The 6,686-nt window shown below is 34.2% G+C and overlaps 1 protein-coding gene across 3 annotated transcripts in view; it reads right to left on the reverse strand.

The window, feature by feature from the left end:
- The window catches only part of LOC118186805 (very long chain fatty acid elongase 7-like), a 121,139-nt gene extending 115,055 nt beyond the window's left edge, over positions 1-6,084 (reverse strand). For 2 of the 3 annotated variants that reach the window (XM_085824351.1, XM_085824350.1), the window contains exon 1: positions 5,934-6,084. The gene's annotated coding sequence lies outside the window, so the exon portion shown is untranslated. The remainder of the gene's footprint in view (positions 1-5,933) is intronic. The other variant, XM_085824352.1, reaches the window with a different exon arrangement.
- Positions 6,085-6,686: the final 602 nt, after the last annotated feature.

The following is a 6,686-nucleotide window of genomic DNA, read 5'->3' on the forward strand; positions in this document are numbered from 1 at the left end:
GGGCATTGCTCATTTTTCACGTCTCCTGCTCAAAGAAACCTAATGACTCTATAGTTTATTTCTTACAAGTACAGAATCTCACCTTCTAAAGAAGCATATACTAAGTCATGACTCGTATAGAGCTAACTGGAGAAGCATATACTAAGTCATGACTCGTATAGAGCTAACTAGAGAAGCATATACTAAGTCATGACTCGTATAGAGCTAAGTAGAGAAGCATATACTGTCTTTCTTCATGACTCGTATAGAGCTAACTAGAGAAGCATATACTAAGTTATGACTCGTATAGAGCTAACTAGAGAAGCATATACTAAGTCATGACTCATATAGAGCTAACTAGAGAAGCATATACTAAGTCATGACTCAAATAGAGCTAAGTAGAGAAGCATATACTGTCTTTCTTCATGACTCGTATAGAGCTAACTAGAGAATCATATACTAAGTCACGACTCGTATAGAGCTAACTAGAGAAGCATATACTAAGTCATGACTCGTATAGAGCTAACTAGAGAAGCATATACTAAGTCATGACTCGTATAGAGCTAACTGGAGAAGCATATACTAAGTCATGACTCGTGTAGAGCTAACTGGAGAATCATGTACTAAGTCATGACTCGTATAGAGCTAACTAGAGAAGCATATACAAAGTCATGACTCGTATAGAGCTAAGCGAATTATCTTTATGTCCAGTAAGATAACAGAGAACTTAAGAAGGGTGTAAGAGACATTTTTATATAAGAGCTCAAAAAGTTAGCAAAAGGCACTTGTTGTGCTTACAAAACCATCCAGCATTTATCCAAAGGTTACGCAATGGTTAAAGCGCAAGTTGACTCAAACCTTTACCAGGATGAGAAGCACTATCGGCAGGAATGGAAGAAACGCCGAAGACAGACTGCTATCATGGAATTTCAACTAGAAACGTAACTTTCAGCAGGCGGAACATGCTCTGATTAAGCAATATAAAACCTTCCTTTAAATACCTCATTTGGATACCGCATATTGATAAGCGCGAACTAAATTTGCATTCTGGCAGTAAACGGAAAAGGAGAGTGACAGTAAAGATTGGGAACATAACTGGTTAGATAAAATAAATAATATCTTACACAAGTTTCTGTTTATCTTACACAAGTTCTCTTTCACAAGAATCTGCTGTAACCAAGATAAAACACTAATTGAGCTTAAGATTAAATTTAGAATATCATGTTCAATAACTGGATGCAGTTAGACAAGCTTTTGGAAGATATACACTTGAGACTTGTTATGACACTTGAAACATGTTTATGACATTCCGTAATGTAAAATTCAATAGCTTCTTATAAAATTTGATCAGACCATATCAAATGTTTTATTTATCGCATAAAAGAATTCTCGAAATATGATTACTTTTGCAGAGTTTGTTTTCTTTGGTAGCATAATCTACCATCAAACTCCTCCTAACAGACTTGGAGCAAATTATCACTTCATCTGAACAGATTTACAGGGTCTTGGAAAGGTTTAAAATAACCCCTTTAGTGCATCAGAAATTTAACCCAAACGCTCGACTCCTGATTAACAAAACAACCACCTTTCGTGGCGATGAAACTTAAAGTAACAATCAATTCAAATTTAAAACTAAGCCTAGAAGTCAATGACTACGCATTTGATTTAACGCGAAGTTTGCTCAAAACATCCCACCGGCTTAGCAATTTAAATGTCAGCAGCAATAACGCATAACCAAAGAATTACAATCTCCTCATAGCTTAGCGAAGCTTGCTACCTTGGCCTCAAGAGCCAGAAACACACTCTTTCTTACAGTCCAAAATCCTCGACTTAAATACATTTAAACTGATTTGCATGCTGGTGAGAAAAAGGAAAGAAGTGATAGTAAAGGTCTAAATCATAAAAAGTGGTTAATTAAAATAATAACACTAACCTAGTAATCTTACAATTTATATAAAAATCGTTTGAAAGTTTGAGTTTTGATTAAAGGTTTTTATTATTAAAAGTTATTCTATTGCTTCATACGCCCAGTTTATCATGCAAAAAACTAGCAGAGCTTCTACATATATTTAGTTTTGCATCCAATCCAGTACAGCAGCGTCCAACACCAAGCATTTCTCAGGAATGTCTAAACCAATCTGTCATTTAACCGTCTCATTACCAACCAGAGAAATACTTAAAGCCCTGTACACCAGAGACGACGGCGACGACGACCAAAGTACATTCTTTGAGAAAAGGGAAATTCCATCTCTAATTTGATAGACACTGATATTTCACCTTGAGTGACTTAGGAGGAAGACCTCAGTAAAATTTTATTAAGTAGGTTCAGATCTTTTGATACTTGCCGCTTGTGTATGTAGTTACCTGCCAAGTTTTTAACCTACTTACCAGACAGCCTGTTTGTCAAATTATATATTTCTCTGCTTACATCACCTACTTACATCAGCTTAATCGACAGTTTGTGGTAATCTTAACCCGTATATCACGAAAGCTTTTCTCATGGAATACGAGATACATCTGTTTCGTTTTATTTTTTTAATACTACAAATAAATTTCAGCAAAGCAGGTGAGGACGTCGATGTTGACTGAACGGCAGTTCCACATGAATTCATGTGACATATATCGCTTATTTTTAAACCAAATATAAATTGTTAAAAAATAAATTTTTGATTCCATAGCAATTTTAAGAATTTTTTCATAGTTAAGTTATATGGTTATGCTTTAGGTTAGAGAACTTCCTGTGTTAAAGGCGATAACAACAGAAGTAAAAGACAGAGAATTTGATTTTATTAAATAAAAACAACTGTATAAAATCAAATTAATTATATGAGTAACTACTTGAGAAATCGGTTGTTCTCTAACATACCTCATTTAGCCACCCAGAGGGAAAAGTGATTAGTGACACTTAAGCAGCATTCAGACGGTGCTATAAATATCATAGAGGGTGAGTTACAAGGCATAAAATACGGGAGTTTCATTCCCACCAGGGTATAAGCCGTAGCCAATTAGAGAAGCTGAATTTGCGCATGCGTGGATGTGTCTACAGTTTTACAGCTCTGTTTTCCCGTTCAGGTTTAGCACGTTTGCTCTCATTGGTCAACTCTTATATCAAGTCGGCATAAAGTAGGAAACTTCGACGTGTGACGTAGCAAGATCTTGTTACCTAGCAACGAAGCTTGTGACGTAGCAAGGTTTGGTTACCTAGCAACGAAGCTCGGCTTAAGCCAGTTATGACATTTATATCACCGTCTGAAGAGAGAATTACTGCCATTCTGAAGGAACCGGATCCTACGCCCGGAGAAGGTATAGAAGGCAACGGTACCTCCATAATAAAGTGACCACCACTTCCGGCCAACGCCTATAATGCCTATTGCCGGCCATTGGAAAAAAATCTCATTTTAGGTTATAAAGAGAACAAGATTTCCTGAAGTTGACAAATTCAACTTCAAAATTGTTCAAAAATACCCAGTGAAAATAAACAACACAGGGTGCAACTGTTGTCAGTAAAAATTAACAGATTTTCAGCAAGTACTGAGTTTGCAAATCCATTCCTTCCCACAGAAGGCTTAATTCGCCATGAGAATTCTAATTCAATAAATCAATTCTTCGTCTTCTTTAAGCAAACTGTCTCGAGTCTCTGCTTAAACACACTATTACCAGTTTTGTATACATGTAAATAAGTTTAGTGAAATTATATGTAAATTTTAATATATCTTACATAATGGAACATGAAAAGCCTCAAGAATCTGAAACTCCGCCAAAAAATTAGGTTTCAGGGGCAGGTCCATTTAACAATGACGTAAACTGGCTCGCGCCAAGTTGGTGATGGTTTTAACACATTCCGGCACGCTACCTTTTAAAGTCGGAGTTTTGATTTAAAAAAATAGGTAGTCAGTCTAATTAGGCCTAGAGGAATACACAAGTAAAATTTTGGGAAGATAGCACTTATCATTTTAATTCTGTGGGTGTTCCCAAAGTGGCACACTGATTGAATAGAGCTTCGAAAAAAGTGCTGAAACGAGCTTTGTTGTCAATGAATTGACCGATGAAATGCGGAGAAACAAAGAATACAGACTCTCAGTTGTCCCAGATGATCGGTGAACCCGGTCTGGGCACACCTAGGGTTCGCCGTTTGATTTTAGACAAGATTTCAAGGTAAAAATTTAAAACTAATATAGAATAAGGAGATTAGCATACAGCCAAAAAATAACGTAGAAATTTCTTTTCAAACAATTCCTTTTATACTCTAAAAAAAGCTGGAATATTTCTTTGAAAAATGAGGGTCTTAAAAAACTAAAAATGGCTAAAATATATGGACTGTTTTGTGTTGAGCTGCCATTTACTATAAATAAAGAAGGTTCAGAGTAACCTATAGTAACCTATAATTCCTTTTTCATTGAATTTTTCTGTGCGTACAGAAGGAAATTTTTAGATGTGTCCAGACCGGACACACTGTGCTGCAAAGGGTTAATGCCTACGTTTTGTCATTAAATTTGGCAAAAATTCGCTAAAGTCACCAAATTTACGAAAAATCGCCAAAAGTCACCGAACAATCACTTGGCGACCTTTTGTCCGATCCCTGTTTAACTGGTTTGATCTCTATGTAGTTGTAACTGGAACTGTATATGCTTTCTAGATATTTCGAGAAATTTTTCCTTCGCACCTATGCTTGATTTTTCGCCCATCGGTGCAGAAAGACTTAGCGGGTGCAATCTGTAATTGCATTATTATTATTTTTTTCTTTTCTTTTTGAAGCATGTCAGCTTGTATTGCATATGGATGCACAAATAGATTTTCGAAAAATATTCCTAAGATTACTTTTCATTCATAAGTATTAATTTTCTTTTTCTATGTAATTTGATAAATGTGTTAAAAAATATCACAATGTCATGTTGTTTTCTTTCCAGATGCGAAAAAAGTACTCAATAATAATCAAAATATCTTAAATACATTTTAATGTTTCTGTTTATTGCTGGTAACTGCATTCCTTAACATACAATGGTATATGCTAGGATTTAAACCGTATAATTTGAACGTTTTAGGTAATTCGTTTTATAATTTTCATTAAAAGTAAGAAATCAATTGTTAGTATTTTTATGAATTGTAAAGGTTTAAATAAAGTAATGTTTTTCTTTATGTATTAATTATTATTCATTTTAAAGTTTTGTGAACTGTTAGGAATATAATTTGTGCATTTGATCAAGATAAACTAACTTTTCTGCTGTTAAAATTTTTTTGCATAAATTTACAAATTTGTGGGCAGTATAATGATAAAAGTAAGTAAAAATTTACACAACTGAACATGTGGAAAGATGTATCCAAAAATTTATATAGGTATATTTCTGTAATTCAGTTCAATTCAAGGCAATTTCTTTGAGATTCATATATACGAAACGCGCATGAACTGAAATCACTGAATTCACATAAATCTGTTTTATTTTATTAATATTTATTCTCTTGTTGTTATAAGGTTTTTGTTATGAAAAGAATTTATTTAAAACTTTCATTTAAAAAAATGCAACCTGTGACTATATTTTTAGATGATTATCTGCTATTAATTTCAGGTTAAATTATTTAAAATGATTCTTTAATAAATTACACTATTGTGAATAAATCAGAAATATCACTTCTCAAAGGAAAAATTGGAACGTACACCCAACAGGTTGCTAATAAAACCTAAACAAATTCTTGAAACATGCAGAAACACCCTTTTCAAAGGCTTTAATGTTATGCACATGCATTTAGATTTCGAACTATTTCTTAATGCTTTTCTGTACGTAGTAAATTACGGATATCATCTTTATAACTTTAAAACAAAAAACTAACAATAGCGAAGCATTTTATGTTTAAATTTAACATATTTTTACTGGAAAATACATGCACGGAACAGCTTGAAAACACGTACGTTTCACTGCAGTAATGCAATGTTTTGAAGTTACAAAAATGGACGCCACTTGTTCGGTAGAGTTTCATTCCCCGAGATTGGAGGAAACTGCGAACCCTCCCTCCTTCTATTCTAACCTCCTTATGTCTACTTTGTCTGTCTGTCTGTCTGTCTGAATGTACGGGAAATTTCTCGGCGAGTGGAGGAAAACTGTATAAGACGAAGATAGCATCAATTAAGTTCAGAGTTAAACTCAGATTATGGAGAGTATTGAGAAATCATTGTGCAAGCTTAGGCTTTTTAGATTACTCCGCGTTTAGCGTGTTTAGTAATTTGAAGTGGTAACTACTGAATGTGCACTATCATACCGAGAAGAACTGTATGAGAACTTTTACAAAAAGTTCAAGAACTGTAAAGTCTCAATAATTCATTAATTGAGAATGAATGTCTCATGAAGGTGTGTTTCTCTGTCTCGTGCGACGTAAAGGCTATCTTCTTTGATCTACAAACATCCATTTTGCATATACAGCCTGGCTTCTGCCTACGGAAATTTCTAAATCTGGGATAGCCCATAATTGCGAACTGCATTCGTCTCATTTTCGCTCTCCTAACAAACCGCCACTAGTGAAAATAACATTAGTACATGCATTTACCTAGTGGCGCCATCTATGTGTAATGTAGTAAAACTCAAACAATATGAATTAATTGGAAGGATGCTGAAATATTAATAACATACCAAAATATTGAAACAAAATTAATTTATGTTCATTAAGTTAATGACTTCTTATCCATAACAAAAGTATTTTGTTTCAAGGGGAAACTT

This window comes from Stegodyphus dumicola, chromosome 9, assembly GCF_044657685.1.
Source record: "Stegodyphus dumicola isolate Sdum_Otavi_A_Nest chromosome 9, ASM4465768v1".
Taxonomy (NCBI): Eukaryota; Metazoa; Arthropoda; class Arachnida; order Araneae; family Eresidae; genus Stegodyphus; species Stegodyphus dumicola.